This window comes from Prionailurus viverrinus, chromosome E1, assembly GCF_022837055.1.
Source record: "Prionailurus viverrinus isolate Anna chromosome E1, UM_Priviv_1.0, whole genome shotgun sequence".
Classification (NCBI taxonomy): Eukaryota; Metazoa; Chordata; class Mammalia; order Carnivora; family Felidae; genus Prionailurus; species Prionailurus viverrinus.
In genome coordinates, this window is record NC_062574.1 from 51,103,656 (window position 1) to 51,121,665 (window position 18,010).

Consider the following 18,010-nt stretch of genomic DNA (forward strand, 5'->3'; position numbering starts at 1 on the left):
CCACCCATCCACCCAAGAATCCAACCATCCATCCATCCATCCATCCACCCACCCACCTATCCACTCAACCACCCATCCATTCACCTACCCACCCACCCACCCATCCCATCCACCCAAGAATCCAACCATCCATCCATCCATCCACCTATCCACCTAAGGATACATCCATCTATCCATTCACACACCCATCCACCCATCCACCCATCCATCCATTCACCCATCCACCCAAGAATCCAACCATCCATCCATCCACCCACCCTCCCACCCATCCACTCAACCACCCATCCATTCACCTACCCACCCACCCACCCATCCCATCCACCCAAGAATCCATCCATCCATCCATCCATCCACCTATCCACCTAAGAATACATCCATCTATCCATTCACCCACCCATCCACCCATCCACCCTTCCACCCATCCATCCGCCCACCCATCCACCCAAGAATCCAACCATCCATCCATCCATCCATCCATCCATCCATCCACCTATCCACCTAAGAATACATCCATCTATCCATTCACCCACTCATCCACCCAGTCATCCATGCATTGCCAGGCCCAGGACTAAGTGCTAAAGATAGCTTTTTTCTTTAATGTTTATTTATTTTTGAGAGAGAGGGAGAGCAGGGAAGGGGCAGAGAGAGAGTGGGGCAGAGGATCCAAAGCAGGCTCTGCGCTGACAGCAGATAGCCCGATGCAGGGCTTGAACTCACAAACTGTGAGATCATGACCTGAGCCAAAGTTGGAAGTGTAACTGACTGAGCCACCTAGGTGCCCCTGAAGATAGCTTTCAAAGAACTCCCAGTCTGGAAGTTGTTTGGATCCAGTAGGTAACAGCGGTGGTTTATAGTCTTATTATTGCAGGATTAGCTTTGTTCCTCGTGCACAGTCTGGGGACAGGCAGAGTCACCTGTAACAGACTGCTTTGGCTGGATTTCCCGTGTTGGCGCGACCGTGTGTGGTAAGGCGCAGGGCAGAGCGCTGACACCCCATGAGATCCTGAAGATCCTGATGCAAAGTGCTGAGTAGGATTAACTGTGCTTGAGCCTCCGTGTGAGCGTTTGTATGACGGGATTTCTGGTCTCTCTCTAGACACTAAGAGGGAGCAAATCTTCTTGTGATGGATTAATGGCTCTAATGTCATATAGCTTACCTTCTAGTGTCCCCTTCATAGCCCAGAAGATTCTTAGAGACAAGTTCTCGGGCAGCAGGGTCAAGCAAAGGCCATTCTTTTATGACAATACAAGAAAGACATCGCGAAGGACGAGCCTTGACATGCTCAGCATCTGGGCAGAGGATCAACTAGGGGGGACAGCCCCCACCTCGTGGGGCCAGGAGTAGCTTTTTAGAGCTCGGGCTGTCAGGAATTGACTCCTGATAACCGAAGTCACAAGAGACTGAATGGTAAATCGAGTGGCAGTGTGCCTCTCACCATGGAAGGGAGGGAGAGGCTTGCAGCTCCACAGCGGGGCCTCTGGCCAGCAGCGGCTCGTCTCTCCTGAAGCCAAGCCAGAAGAGAAGGCTCCACACACATTACCCCCACAGCAGACCCCTGAGGGGGTAACACGGAGGCCCGTTAATGGACAGGAACACCTCCAAAGTGGTGCAGTTTGTCAGGGCAGAGCTGAGCTTGAACTCAAGTCTGGGGCTCCTTCCCCGCCGTCTGTTTTCTCCACCGGGCACAGTGGCCCCCCGCAGCCTTGCCCTCAAGGGCCCAAACTTCACCATAAGAACTTAGATGTCAACGTGTTTTCCGTGGAGACCAAATTATAGGCCGGAAAAAAATTGTGTGTGTCGGGCAAACACATGTAATTCCTGGACATCCAAGAAAACAAACAGAGAAGATGGGTTTATTTCTGCATCCGGCAGCCAGACGAATGCCAGCCTCTGGCCGTGGGAGTGAAGACAGAGCCAGAAACAAGGGAGCTGGATATTCTCAGGAGACATTTGCAGCCGGGCAGTGAGATGCTCCTGGAGATACTTCTGCCTAAAGAACAGAGGGTCAGAGGCCCCTCTCCTGCTGGTGCCGGACAAACAAACACACCCTTGTCCTCTGGGAGCCTCTAGAGCTCGTGGGGCTCCCCCACACTCACTCCCCAGAGACCCTGAATTCTGCCACCGAATCAGTCTCAGCCAACATGTATTAGATAAGGTGGTGTGTGTGTGTGTGTGTGTGTGTGTGTGTGTGGTGTGTGTGGCATGTGTGGTGTTGGAGGCACAATGTGGGAGAGACTGAGGAATGGGGTTGGGGGCTGGGGGGCAGATTCTGGGAGAACAAGTCACAAGTGACAGAATTAGTTGGAGCCCAGGAGAGCTGGCTGTTAGCTAGCTACGCTGTGTAACAAGTTAGCTCAAAGGAAGTCATCACATGGTTTTGGGGGGCAGGAACCTGGCATGGCGGCTGGCTCCTTGTCTCTGGTCCCTTGGGCTTCAGGCCCATCTCAGGGCGCCACCAGGAAGGACGCACTCCCTTGCTTGCTGAAGTGGTTGCTGGCGGAGGCCGTTCCTCACGGGCTGTTGGGCTGAAGCCTCTCACAGTTCCTGGCCACGTGGGGCTCTCTGTGGAGCATCTCATAACATGGTGACTCGTTTTATCCGAGCGAGTGAGCAAGCAGGAGGGTGGGAGGGAGGACCAGCAAGGGTGTCGGCAGGGTGGAAGTCTCCGCCGTTGGCTGCTGAATCGTGGACACGACGCCCCGTTACCTTTGCTGCAGTCTGTTTTCAGAAGCGACGCCCCAGGTCGGCCCCCACTCCAGGGGAGGGGATCACGCAGAGGCAGGCTAACAGGAGTGGGGACCGCTGGGGGCAGGGCCGGAGGGACTGATACTAATGAAGCCCTCACCGTGTGACGCGGCACTAAGCATCACAGTATATTAGTTTGCACAAAAGCCTGCCAGGCACAGGTCCTGTTTTTATGCCCACCTTATAGACGAGGACACTGTGCCTCAGGGAGGTCCGGTGGCCCGCTGAGGCTCACGCAGCCAGCAAGTGACAGAGCTGGAACATGAGCCTGGGACGTCAGGTCCCCAGGCCTTCCCCGCACTGCCCCACGGTCTTTGCTCACTTGGTTTTGCCCTGGCCATTCCCACCTACTTTCCCATCTACCCGCCCATGTCCCAACCTTCCAGCTGGACACCAGCCACAGACAGCCCCCCTTCCACTGAGAGTGGGCACTAAGCATGCCCTGCACAGAATTGCCACGGCAGGGCTGCCTGCCATCCCGTGTGGAGTCAGAGGACCACCGGGGGGACTCTCTCTCTGTCCCCGGTACCTCCCTACTGGCCCCCCATACCTGGGTGGTCCCCGTCGGCCATGACCGTGAGTTAAAGTCGAGAGGATGCCGCAGACCCCACTGACAGCAGGGAAGACAGGTGCGAGTGGCACCAATGCCTCCTCCCCGGGCACGCCCGGCCTGCGGCTCTCTTAGCGGAGGGCCTCGCTGTCTGCCAGCCGGCTGGGAGCCGGTCCTCAAAGAACCGGGAAATAGGACAGGTCGTGTTTGCAAAATTGTGGTGAGATATGCATAATGTACAGTTTACCGTTTTAACCCCTTTTGAGTGCACGTCCAGGGGCATTAAGTACATTCACGTGGTTGTGCCGCCGTCCCCACCAGAACGTTGTTATAGTCCCAAACTGAAACTCTGTCCCCATTACATGCTAGCTTCCCATTCCCCTCCCCCAGCCCCTGGTGCCCTCTGTTCAAGTCTCTGTCTCTCTGTAAACGAGGACTCTAGAAACCTCACGTAAGTGGAATCCTACAGGATTTGTCCTCACTGAGCGTCCACGAGGTCCATCCATGGGGTGGCAGGTGTCAGAACTTGCTTCCTTTTTAAGGCTAAATAATATTCCACCGTGTGGACGGGCTGCGTTTTGTTTTCCATCCGTCGACCGACACTTGGGTCGTTCCCGCCTTTTGGCCTTCGTGAGTCAATGCTGCTGTGAACACAGGCGTGCAAGCATCTGTTCAGGGCAGGGCCCTGGTGATGAGAGCCAAGAAGGGGACAGGGCCGGAGAGAAGGGTCAGAGCTGCCAGGGTGCCATGGAGGGCTCTGTCTTCTCCATAACGTGACCCCCCTCTGGCTTGACCGTCTCTCACTCTCTAGGAAATGCTCGGTTGCTGTATAGACCCCGTGGGCCAGGAGCAAGACTCCTCCACAACTATCTCCTCCGGCATCCCAAGGAGGGAGGGAAATGGAGGGAAGAGTCGAGAGCTGTCACAAAATAGCGGGCAGGCCACCGAATCCAGAACTGATTACCCTTGTGTGGGCCGTTTCAGTGGCCGGGCCCACGCAGGGCCCGGTGGAGGCAGGTGGAGTCGGCACGACAGAAAAGTCACCGTTCGATAATGGACGACGTTGACAAAGGCGAGGTCTGCCTTGTGAAGCTGTGCTTTCCTCACCTGTAGGTTCTTCGTGAGAGCAGTGACAGACCTCGGAGGCCCACGCGAGAGCGTGAGCTGGCCCGTGTCTGAATGGGACAGCTATCGGCCCAGCAACGATGCACAATGAGCCGGCCCCACCTCACGGCTTAGTGTAGCAGCTTAGCCTGGATCTGTGGGCTGGCTGGGGGGGGGGGGGGGAGCTGCTCCCTCTGGAGAAAGGGGCAACCCCTCAGCACCCTCCCGGCCCCCTGCTTTTGCCACTTCTGCCGTCTCATTGGCCAAAACAAGCCTTCAGGCCAAGCCCAAAGTCAAGGGTCAGGGGAGGCACAGTCTCTGTGGGAAGAGCCACAAGTCACATGATAGAGCACGGGGGGGGGGGGGAGGGGGGGCGGGGGGCGGTGGTGCTGGAGGGCCAACGAACTGGGGCAAATCTGCCACCTGTCTGGGATGTTCCAACAAAAGCTGGATGACCCCGGCTCCTCTGTCCCTTCTGGCCCCGGAAGGGAGGTTTATTTGTCCCCCGCTTCAGGTGCTTTGATTCCAATCCCCAAATTCTATGACTCTTAATCAATGCCTGATGAACCACACATGAGCAAACGAAATTCATTCTCTGCCAAGATAATCCTGAGGGGCTCCAGTGTCTCTCTTTCGTCCCCAAAGCCCCTGCAAATTCATCTTTTTTTATTCCAGGCTTACTGGGAAATAAAAGATTTTGTCTGAGGGCCGATGTGCATTAGCAGAGCTATGTGGGGCTCGCGTGGAAACGCAGAATTTGTGCGGATCAAAACGGAGCTCTGTTGGCGGGGTCTGGGAGGAGGGAGTGAGCGGGCTGAAACACTGCCCAAGTTGTGGCTGTCAGCCGCCTGGTCTGCCAGACTCCCTCTTTTTGGTGTGTGTGTGTGTGTGTGTGTGTGTGCGTGTCTGTGTGTGTGCGCGCTATGGATTGTGCTGTAAAGTTTCCCGGCTCTTGGCTGTTTCCGTGAAGAGACTGGATTACTAAAGAAAATCCAGCTTATGTGTCCAAGGGCAAAGCAAGCCTGTTTATCTTTGACTCCTACATGCTTCACGCATCTCCTGGGGTTTGACTCTAAGTAGGATTTGTGTCTCCCCAGACGGAAGGTTAAAAACAAGAGGCCAGCATTCGGTCTGCAGGAGGCAATGCAGCCAGCACATGACTTGCCATATGCTTGATGTGGATTTAAGAAAAGAGAGGGGTTTTATTATTATTACTGCTATTAGAGATTGATGTTGTGAAAATCTGCCCTAATGTTATTAAGCGATTCTGACATGAAATGTGTGCGGATGTTACTTGCAGATGGGATTTGGGATCTGAGCTGCAGCCGGGCGCGGGGTGCACATTCCCGAGGTGCCCCTGCCCCTTTGCAGGGGTACGGCTGCTCTTTGGGGCATTCGGTACATGCAGGGGAGACGCAAGTTGTCAGAGGTGAGCGCACCTAGTCCCTGGACACGTTGGGGAAAGTCTGGAGCCATTTTTGGTTGCCATGATTGGGAGGAAGGAAGTGTTTCTAGCATCTAGTGGGCAGAGGCCACGGCCGCTGGCGATCTTCCTACTGGGTGGTTCTGCAACAGAGAACCATTTGCCCAGAATAATATTCCGCTTTAAAGAGGGAGGAAATCGTGACATATGACACAACACGGATGAATCTTGAGGACGTTATGCCAAGCGAAATGAGCCAGTCACCAAACAACAAACATTGTGGGATTGCACTTACGGGAGGCCCCTCGAGGAGTCACATTCATGGACCCGGAAAGTAGATGGTGGGGGTCTGGGGGGGGCTGGGTAAAGGGGGAAGGGCAGTTAGGTTTGATGGGGACAGAGTTTCAGTTTTGCAAGATGAAGAGAGTCTGGAGGTGGGGACAGTGGTGATGGCTGCACAACAGTGTGAACGTCACCGAACGGGTCACGTAAATGTGGTTAAAACAGCGTTTTGTCGTGTACGTTTACACAATTCGTAACAATGCTACAGTGCAAGCCAAACGAACAAAAAAGAGAATACTTTGCCCCAGATGTCAGCAGTGTGGAGGCTGAGAAAACCTGGCGTGAGTGGCTGCATGTGACACTCTGCTCACACGAGTAGCGTGAGTACTTATGGCCGTGCAGGGAAAGCACAGCCACTACACGCGTGTGTCATCAAATGCCACAACTTACAGAACAGCAATTGCCCAGTCCTTCCTTCTGCTGCACCCGGACCCGCCGGACCCCCAGTCCCCGTTCCAAAGTACACTAGGGTAGCCCTACCTCCCCAAGGAACTTCAGGCTGGCGCGCAATCTGGGTGGTGACCCGGGAGGACCCCTGTCCCTCCCAGCCGTCCCGTTGCGATTTGATGTTGCCCACCCTCAAGACCCTCGAAGGGACAGCCTCCGCTGTCAGGGACCCTCAAGTGAGGGCCAGTGTCTGTGCCCATGTCCCCCCTGGACACACCGAGGCTGCCTTCTTGGAGAATGAGCCCCCAGCGCCATGCCGCACTGTGTCATCTGGTTCCAAGCGGCCCCACTAATGCCCAGAATCCGCACAGTCCCTCCCAGTTCCCGCTTCTCCAGCTGGTACCTTCCCCCATGTAAGTGTTTGGGCTTAGCTCCATTCCAAACAGCTAAGAGCATATGCCACCCCTCCATCATCTTTACCTCCCCCGCAGCCCCAAATCAGACTCTTCCCTTCTTAGTTTCAAAAGGAGGCTCCTGTGCATGGCTGGGGAGCACAGAGACCAGGGGTGGGGAGCATCTCGAAGCTAGGTCGCCTCATAGCCCATGTGCCCTGGGCCCCAGACTTACTGAGCCAGAAATGTGGGAGTGCTCTGAGTCCCCCTCTCCCCGAACCCTAGCCAGTTGAGCAACAGGCCACCAGCCTAACTCCCAAGGAGCCCCAGACCCCTGCCTGTGACATGGCAGACACCAGGTTTGGGACCATCGAAGACAGACTTGCATTCCTGCCCCTACCGGGCTTACCTTCCAGAGGGGTTAGCAGGCAATGAATAAATAAAGTGAATGCAAAATGGGTCAGGTGGTGCCGGGGGCTATGGAGAGAGAAAGAGCCGGACGAGGGGACTAAAGGGCATGGGTGGTCAGGAGGCTCCTCTGAGTGGTGACGTCAGTGGGGACCCCGAGGAAGGGAGCGCAGGAAGCATGAAGGCATCTGGGTAAATGTGTTCCAGGCAGCGGGGCAGCCAGTGCAGAGCCTGGAGGTGAGAGTGGCTAGTTTTGGGGTGTCCCAGGAGGAGCATAGAGGTCACGACCAACGTGCAGTCAGAGAGGTAGATGGGTCAGATCCTGTACAACTTTGGGGGTGAGGGTAGACACTGGATATGTCTGGAGGGAGTTAGGGCTCTCGGAGCCTTTTGAATCCTGGATGTTTCCCAATCTAGCCTCTAAGCTTTAAAAGGCTCACTTTGGGGCGCCTGGGTGGCGCAGTCGGTTAAGCGTCCGGCTTCAGCCAGGTCACGATCTTGCGGTCGGTGAGTTCGAGCCCCGCGTCAGGCTCTGGGCTGATGGCTCAGAGCCTGGAGCCTGTTTCCAATTCTGTGTCTCCCTCTCTCTCTGCCCCTCCCCCATTCATGCTCTGTCGTCTCTCTCTGTCCCAAAAATAAATAAACGTTAAAAAAAAAATTTAAAAAAAATAAAAATAAAAATAAAAGGCTCACTTTGCCAAAGCTCCATTGCCTCCTCATGACTCAGTGCCCTTGGGTAATCTCATCTCTTCCCCATTCTGCAGATGACAAAAGCGAGGTTCGGAGAGGTTAAGTGGCTTCCCTGAGTGCAGAGCTTGGGAGTGGTGGAGCTTTGCTGGAGTCTGGCTCTGTCTTAGGCCCAAGGCCCCGCGGCAGGCTGGGCTGCGATGTGCACGCTCCCACGGCCTTCTGCAGGCCAATGGGCTGGATGGTGTTGGGGTCAACGTGAACGGCTGTGAGGTCCAACCTGTCACTTGGGAAAGCAAATGGGCTCAGAGAAATCCAGTTTTCTCATCGGATCCCATTACCTGTGAGATCTAACCCTGTGCTCGGGGGGAAATCACACAGTGGTTCCATCTGTGTCGAAAGGCTGAAGGGAAGAGCGAATCACAGGTAGACAGACCCTTTGAGCCATAGACTTGGACCCAATTTAGGGGCGTTCAAGCCTTGGGTACGTTGTCAACCTTAAGGACTTTAGGTCAGTGATGCAGCCTCTGGGACTGGGTTTCTGAGTCTACCTGGAGCTCACCTTGAATCTCTAATCTTGGCATTTTCGGGCTTACCTGGGGATGTGGGTGGTGGAAGGGATTCTCGACTCACCCACGGAGCAGAGAGGGAGATCGTTCCCCTTCTCAGAGAAGGTGATGCCACGAAAGTGACAGGTGTGCTGCGAGGTGAGAAGTGGGTTCCCCATCCCACTTCCTTTGGGAGCACAGATTGAAAGGTGCATTAAATTCAAACCATGCTCAAAATAAAGGACAGGAAAATACGTGTTCAAGAAGATGTGAAGGGTACCTGGGTGGCTCAGCCGGATGGACCTCCAGCTTCGGCTCAGGTCATGATCTCGCGGTTCGTGACTTCGAGCCCCGCGTCGGGCTCTGTGCTGACAGCTCTGAGCCTGGAGCCTGCTTGGGATTCTGGGTCTCCCTCTCTCTCTGCCCCTCCCCCACGCACGCTCTGACTCTGTCTCTCGAAAATAAACACACGTTAAAAAAAAAAAAAAGGGGCACTAAAGAATCTACTCCTGAAATCATTGTTGCACTATATGCTAACTAATTTGGATGTAAATTAAAAAAAATTTAGGGGCGCCTGGGTGGCGCAGTCGGTTAAGCGTCCGACTTCAGCCAGGTCACGATCTCGCGGTCCGTGAGTTCGAGCCCCGCGTCAGGCTCTGGGCTGATGGCTCAGAGCCTGGAGCCTGTTTCCGATTCTGTGTCTCCTTCTGTCTCTGCCCCTCCCCCGTTCATGCTCTGTCTCTCTCTGTCCCAAAAATAAATAAACGTTGAAAAAAAAAAAAAATTAAAAAAAAAAAAAAAATTTTAAAAAAAAATTAAAAAAAAAAAAAAAAAGATGTGATGGTAGAGGAACCCTCCTTTAAAACGGAGTGGGAAAGCCCTGAAGGGGGCGCTCTGTCGCACTGCCATCAGGCGGCCAACGGGGGGAACCTACTTCACTACCTGAAGGTGGAAGGCGGAACTTCCCCTCGCCTGGCAACAGTCCAGCCAATGAGAGCTCAGCAAAGGGGCCCCGCCCATCACCCTCGCCTATAAAAGCCAGCCCCTCTGCACGGCTCTCCACGCTCACCCCCTGCTCACCCAAACTGCCCTGTCCGGGTTGAGATTCCTCTTCTAGTCCTCCATAAACTTCCTGTGCTGGCCAAAGAGCTGGCTGTTTTTTTTTGTTTTTTAAGGCCAACAGAAATAACCATAGCAATTACTTGCGCTCACAGGTAATAAAATACGTATCGTAAACATATTACCTCTTCGTCACGGGAGAGCACAGGCAGAAGGAAGGAAGAGGCTTTCAGATTCGCTCTTGACATAGCCCTCTGATTAAAAACCCGAGAAGGGAAAATACGGCAGGGAGATGGAGAGTTATGAGAGAAAAATAATGACTGAAACTATGACAGAAATTGAGACTACAAATTACATTTACCCATTTCTCCCTGGCTGACATTCTGCCCAGAATGTGATCACATATCACAAGGTGGCTGGTATGAATAATTCACGGGTGCGGGATAGCTCTGGACCAAGCACAGAGTGTTCTGACGGGTGATGGCATCCAAGGAGCCCGGGAGCCGCTCTGTGGACTGCTTGCTCGGAGTGTCGCTGCCTCACTCATTCCTGGCAACCGCCAGCCCGCACTTGCCACGGCGACACGCAAACCAGACAGGACTCGCAGCCCCGGCAGCTGGCTGTCTGCAGCCCTCCTGGCTGGAAACATTAATTTCGGATGGATAAATGGAAAGTTTTGTCCTTCCTGCCTTCTGATATTGGCTTTCTGCAGGCAGAGAAAACAATTTCAGCACTTCACTACCGCCAGTGAAATGTTCCCAAGTCCCTGCCTGCGTTGTGCCCTGGGACGGCCGGCCTGCTGCCCAGCAAACACCCTCCGCTCCCTGAGCCTGGACGACGTGATTCCTGGGCCCTCTCCCACTTTCTGGGTCTTCCCTGAGGGGTGCCTATCAGAACGGAAACTAGATGCTGTTGTTCACTTAACGAATTTCCAAAAATCAAGACGACGAAAACAAGGAAGAAAATCAAAACACTGCTCCTGGGTTGGGGGAAGGTGGGAGGACACCTATGCTCTCTGCTGCTGCTGGTTTGTGTGCAGAGTATTTTTTGGAAGCGGTGTGAGAGCAAACACCTTTAAAGAGTTCATGCCCTTGGGGCGCCTGGGGGGCTCAGTCACTGGAGCGTCCGACTTCGGCTCAGGTCATGATCTCACGGTCTGTGGGTTTGAGCCCCGCATTGGGCTCTGCACTGACAGCTCAGAGCCTGGAACCTGCTTCCGATTCTGTGTCTCCCTCTCTCTCTGCCCCTCCCCCGCTCATGCTCTGTCTCTCTCTCTCTCTCTGTCTGTCAAAAATAAATACACATTAAAAAGTTTGTGCCCTTTGTTTCTTCTGGGTTGACTTGCGTTGCCAGAGACGTATATTCAAGTCCCAAGCCCTGGTGCCAGCAAATGTGGGCTCACTTAGAAATAAGGTCTTTGCAGATGATGTGGACGCCCGCGATCCAGTCTGGTCGGTGTCCTTATGAGAAGAGGGAGGCTCAGGTCGTGGTCTCATGGTTCGTGGGATCAAGCCCTGCGTAGGGTTCTGCGTCGTCGGCGTGGAGCCTCCTTGGGATTCTCTCTCTCTCCCTCTCTCTCTCTGGCTCTCTCCCACCCTTGAAATAGATAAAGAGACTTAAAAAGAGAGAGAGAGAAGAGGGAGACCCAGAGACATACAAGGAGAGCACCACGTGTTGGAGGAGCCAGAGGCTGGTGTTCGGAGCTATGAGCCAAGACGTGCCAGCGGGTGCCAGACGACACCAGACATAACAGGAAGGCACGGAACAGATTTTCTTCTAGCGCTTTCACAGGGAGCGCTGCCCTGCTCACACTTAATTGAGACCCGGCCTCCATGCTGTGAAAGGGTTAATGTTTGCCGTTCGACGCCACCCGTTTGTGACGCTTCGTTATAGCAGTTCTAGTAGATGAATAGAGCTTTTTGACTTTTGACTTTCCTTTCTAGGAAGAAATCTTGTAGCTCCTTATTTACCGACTTTTTTCCCAGGTCCTTCTGGGTACATGGACTACATTTCCCACTCTCCCTTGCAGTTAGCTGTGGCATGTGACCAACTTTGGCCAATAGAATGCAGGCGAGATGATGTAAGCCTCAGGCCTGGCCAATAGAAGCCTCAGCCCCTGTGCAAGCCCCCTGGCTGGGAGCAGACGTCTACAGTGTGCCCAGAGGCGCTGGGGATGGTGGGGACCCTGACATGGAAAGGGTCTGTGCCCCCCGGTTGCCCCAGACACCTGTATTGAAGGGCTGTGTGAAGGAGCATTGACCTTCTATTGAGACAGGAGGGTGCCAGCACTTAGCATAGCTTGACTGGTACAAGGAAGCAATGAGAGGGGTAAAAGCGAAGATCCGTGTTCGAGGATGTTCTCCTGGCCTGTTTTGCTCAGTTGGGGTTTCAGATGAAGTTTCTGTCTTTTCATCTCCATGTCAGTGACCCTGAGTCTTTAAAAATTTTTTTTTTCACATTTATTTATTTATTTATTTATTTATTTATTTAAATTTTTAATTTTTATTTAAAAAAAATTTTTTTTTCAACGTTTATTTATTTTTGGGACAGAAAGAGCAGAGCATGAACGGGGGAGGGGCAGAGAGAGAGGGAGACACAGAATCGGAAACAGGCTCCAGGCTCCGAGCCATCAGCCCAGAGCCTGATGCGGGGCTCGAACTCACGGACCGCGAGATCGTGACCTGGCCGAAGTCGGACGCTTAACCGACTGCGCCACCCAGGCGCCCCCACATTTATTTATTTTTGAGAGAGAGAGGGAGAGAGAGAGAGAGAGCAGGGGAGGGGCAGAGAGAGAGAGGGTGACACAGAATCTGAAGCAGTCTCCAGGCTCGGAGCTGTCTGCACAGAGCCCGACGCGGGGCTCGAACCCACGAACCTCGAGGTCACGACCGGAGCCAAAATGGGCTGAGCTCCCCAGAGGCCCCCTGTACTTCAAATCTTTGGGTAGGCCATTCTTCTTGAGGGGGGGGGGCTCCTATAGAGTTCCCAGGTCTGCCCCTGCTGGTCCTCAGCATGTGACCCTAACGTGTGATCACTGTGCCTTGGGTCCCGATATTCCCCTGAGCAGGTCAGTCTGAGTTGTCCAGGCTGCCCTTCGTTTCTGCTTCCAGAATGGGCTTCTTGGGGTTCTTCTCACCTGAGTCCTTCAACACACACTGTGTGCCCATCGCCGCACTGGCTCGGCGCTCTCTGCAGGGCGTAAATCGGGGAATGAGAACGTATGGTCCTTGTCTTTTTGGAGCCTCTATCTAGTTGGGGGAAGGGACGTGAAAACAAACATTGTTTAGAACAGTGATATCCACAATGAGTAGAGGGTATAGGTCTCAGTGGGTAAGAGGTGGAGTGATTTGTCACCCAAACTAGGACAATTTCGAGAACGTAAGAAGGCATTATCGATAATTGTGTCGGGGCAGCCGGTGAAAACTGGGACTGCCCCAGGAAACCAGGACACGTGGTCACCTGGGAAAGACCTAAACGTAGCCCTCATGAACCCTCTCTGACTAGCTGGCTCCCAACTTGGAACCCGGTTGGGGCGCCTGGGTGGCTGGGTCAGTTACACCAACTTGGAACCCAGTCTTCACCGACAGCTGAGGGTAGACCATACAGCTTGGAAGGGACACCACAACCACACATTTGTCCAAGCCCCGGCGGAACCTCACTTTCCAGGAAGCCGTGTCACTGCTGACACAGCCGGCTGGACACAAATGCCCCGCGTGTGATCAACACAGTGGTTAAGAGAACGGGCCTCGAGACTGTGGGTCCCACACATCCCTGACACTGGAGCGTCTGGGGATCCCGGGCTGCCGTCACCTGACATTCTTTCCACTGGTGAAGGTGCAGCCCGGACGTGGGGCCTTTAAAGGCAGTTCTGATATACAGGAACGTGTGGGAGCCTCAGCCCTGGGGTCATCCTGCTGGTTGGAATCCTGGTTCCAGAGATTATTCACTGTGTGACCTGGGGCAAGTTCCTTAATCTACCCTTGCCTCAGCTTTTCCTTATCTGTGAAATGGGGACAGTGGGCACTTCGTGCACTGTAAGGTTGGCCACTGCTATTACAGGATAATAATAATAATTTTTATCAGTACTAAACTGAACACTTACCCTCCCCACAGCTGTGCGTGCAGGGTTGACATCCCTCAGGATGTTTTGGGAAAGGCACAGAACACTGTTTGCCTTGTGTCTTTGTAACCAAAAGTCTGGCCTGTTGAGTTTCGTTTAGGCCACGTGAAGGTCACGGCTTCCTGCAGCATGACCCCGAAGGCTGTACTCTTCTCTGTGGGTCACCCCCCCGCATTTCCCAGTTACTAGCTGAGCTGGGAGAACATACTCCCGCTGTACGTGAGAAAGACAAGTCGCCACACGAGATGTGCTGTTAAACAGCATTGTTTATATAAAATCGAACGATTCTTTTTTGCAAAAACTGTACAAATAAGTATGTCTGCTTACCATACATGTTTATAATATACACAAAAGGCTGTACGTAGAAATATTAGTGGCAGCTATATCCGGGCAGGGGAATTGAGCGTTTCTTTGTTCTAGTCTTTATTTTGAAAATAATGTTTCAGAATGTTATTTATTTTCGAAAACTTTTTAACGTTTATTTATTTTTGAGAAAGAGAGGACAGTGTCGAGTGGGGGAGGGGCAGAGAGAGAGGGAGACACAGAATCTGAAGCAGGCTCCAGGCTCCGAGCCATCAGCACAGAGCCCGATGCAGGGCTCGAGCTCACAAGTCACAAGATCGTGACCTGACCCGCAGTTTGATGCTTAACTGACAAAGCCCCCTGGGCACCCTCAGAATAATGTTATTTTGCAATGTAAAAAACAAATAGGTTTTAAATATGTACATAAAAGCCAGAAAGAAAAGGCAAAAAGAAAATACACAAAATGGAAACAGTCGGGTTTTTTTTCTTTTTTCTTTTTTTCTTTGACATTTTCCAGTTTCCTCCAGCAAGTATTTATTATTTTTATATTTTAAATTTAAGAAGAATTGCCAAAGTACTATGCGATACTGTTTAAAGTGCCAAATAGCACTTCTGGGATTAAATGCAGGTTGAAGGCGTTTCCCACCCCCAAATCTCCCCTCACCTCCGGGAGCAGCTGGCCACATGTGTTGGGCTGATTCTACTCACACCCAGCTCAGCATTCGGACCTTGCATGTTTACAGTGCCTTTCTTCACTTTTAAAAAATCAGTTTACGGTCTGATCCACTGACCTCCGTGAAAAATCTCCCTCCCACCCCACGTGTGAGACTCTCCTTCAGAAAAACAATTCGACGTATTCCAAAAAAGGAATCCATTTTCCAGGTTCAGGCACACGTGCTGTGTTTTGCAGGAAGCCTTTTTAATCAACCTGGATGGAATTTATTTCTTACAGCACTTTGTTAATAACAGTTAGCCTTTATTGAGTGCTTACTGTGCTCCGGGCATTAGCTCATTTAATACTAACAACGTCTAGACGTTGAAACTCTTAGTTTCGTGGTTCATATGTGAAATTGGGACGGGGGTGCCTTTCCTGGGGTCCCGGGCACAGAAGGGCAGGAGAAGGGATTTGAGTCTGGGGTCCTGAGGAGGTGTTTGAGCCGGAGCCTGGCCTTTGGCGGCCCCGGTTGGACCCTCGCCAGGCCCTGGCCAGCAGAGAGATCTTGAGAAGGATATTTAATTGTTCTGTGTCTCAATTTTCTTCCTGGTAAGACGGATGTAAGACAGGAGCCTTTACGTGAGCCGATGAGGAGGATTAAATGAGTTAATTCTCATGAAAAGGGCTTGGCTCATCACAAACACTCACTCACTACCAGGATTATAATATTTTAGCTACAGGCATTTTCCCTAATCCCCCCTATTAAAGGCAGAGGCGTGGTCAGGCTAGCCTTGCTCCCCCAGGGACTTGTGTGTGCCGAGAATCTGAGAATCGCTGATGAGAGGTGAATATTACATAAAATAACAAATGGAGAGTTTAAAAAGAGACAGTTGGTTGTATTATTTGTATTTTCATAAAGGTAGAATCTCATCGCGGGCAATTCTATTAAAATAAAAGGTTATAAAATTCAGTTTGTATAGTTTTTATTGGATAACAAATTTTCTCAGTACAGTCTCTATCAGAAAAGCTTTCCTTTATATATATGTTTTTTCTTGTCAAACACTCTGTACTGGGCACAGACCATATCCCTGCCATTCGACGACCTCCAGGGTCCTGTGGGAGGAAGGAGAGTGCACCCATGGATGGAGCTTGGGAGCTGGGGAAGAAAGACACTGGCCTTCGTCTGTTCTCCTTCTCCGTAAAGAATTCCCAGCGGCGTCTGATCCTGTAAAGGCTTGGAGCTGGGTGCACCAGCCTATCCAGACTGGCGGGCCACGGTGCCGGTGGGGAGGGGCCCTGGGGCACACTGGCTTCCAGCCCCTTTGTGCCTCACTTTGCCCCCAGATTCTAGGTACCCCACGCAAGCGCTTCATTGCCCTACACAAAACAGCCCCCAGAGTGGGAAGGAAAGGGGGGGGGGGGTGAAGGTCACATTTCTGTTAAGGATCCACTCCTGTTTTCTCTCCCTGTTTTCTCTACCCCTCGGCTCTGCCTCGTGGCTGGATCCTTAAGGCTGCCGCTGCAAAGCCTCTCAGTTCGGAAAGAAGAAATGCCCAGGGTGGATGAAGTTTGTTCAAAAAGAAGCACGTTTTACCGTCGTTCCTCAGGCTCCTCGGGGGTCACCTCCTTTTTTATTTATTTTTATTTTTATTTTTTAATTTTTTTTTCAACGTTTATTTATTTTTGGGACAGAGAGAGACAGAGCATGAACGGGGGAGGGGCAGAGAGAGAGGGAGACACAGAATCGGAAACAGGCTCCAGGCTCTGAGCCATCAGCCCAGAGCCCGACGCGGGGCTCGAACTCACGGACCGCGAGATCGTGACCTGGCTGAAGTCGGACGCTTAACCGACTGCGCCACCCAGGCGCCCCGGTCACCTCCTTTTTTAAACGGACCGTTGTTTCTGCTTCCCCAAACCACGCGTACTCAGTGTTACAAAAACAAGAACATGAAACAGAGAGGTGTGCGAGAGGGGAGGAAGCTCACGTACGTAAATATCACCGTATTTTTAGACGGATGAAAAGGGGGGAGAACGAGACAGGCACCTTTGGCGTCTTGCGGCCTGCGTTTCCGAAGGAGATGCTGAGGCTGTCGCTTCCCGCTCCCTTCTCTTCTCACTTTGTCAACAACGCATCTGACCTGCCCAGGGCGGGTGGCTGGGATTTTGCCAAAAACGGAGTGATGATGCTCAGACAAAAGCAAAGTACTTTATGTCTATTTTGGTTTAAGCTAAGCACAGATTCCTCTGGAAAGGACGGGCGCTGGCCGGTCTCCCTGCGTGGAAAACCATATAGCTCAGCGAAGCACCAGTTTTCTTGACCTCCAGACTCACTCCCGATTCTTGATGACAAAACACATTCCATGCCCTTGATTGATTTGGTGGAGAAGCTGCAATATTGGAGGATGGGACTCCTGCCTTGGACGGGCTTGTGTTTTGAGAAGAGATTCGGTCGGTTGTGCGGGGCCGACAGCTGAGCTTGAAGGCTGTGAAAATCTAGCTTCCCCGTTCTCGCTGGGCAACGTGTCCTGTACTGTGGCAATTTTTCAGGCCCCCTCCCTGTTTTCCTCCCATATTGACCCCTGACTTCCACTGTATTGGACCCACACGTCCAGGTTTTTTAGTATTTGATCTTGTGCTCACTTTGCTGTGTCTCTGGCTTCTGGCTGCCAAAGAGCCCAAGTTTTAGGGCTGGAAGAGGTCATCCGGTCTACCTTCACGTTCCAGGAAGAGGCCCCCCTCTCTGCGTACAAGCAGGTGACAGGTGATTCCGCTGTTTCAGATGAGAGCTGGGCCTAAAACCTCCTCCTTTCCCAGTCCTGAGCCGGATGTTCACCCCCAGCGGCACGTTATCAACATTTTTATAGCTGGACAATCAGACCAGGTTTCGTGCATTTTTTTGAGATTCATAAAACTGTTTTCAAGATTAAAGTATCTTATTTAGAGGTTTTGTGGGAAGCATGAGATGTCCTTGCTTGTGAAGAATTGGACACTGGAGATCAGAACGGCGGGCCCAGGTGGCCAGCAGATCACACACCGTGGTGATGAGATCACCCAGGTGAGAAATTGTCGGCCTTGGATTTCCAGCTCGTCATTAGTCATCGACGCTCACTGCCTTCCAGAAGCCTGGAGCCACAGTTCCAAATGCTTATCTGGGACTTGAATAGAATCATCCATAACACACTGGGACGAGGTTTCTTTTAAATGTCAGGATGCTATGAAATGATTCAAGCCTGTTCTTGAGACTTCAGGTTGGGAGCTGGGCTGTCACCAGCCCCTTTCTGGTTTG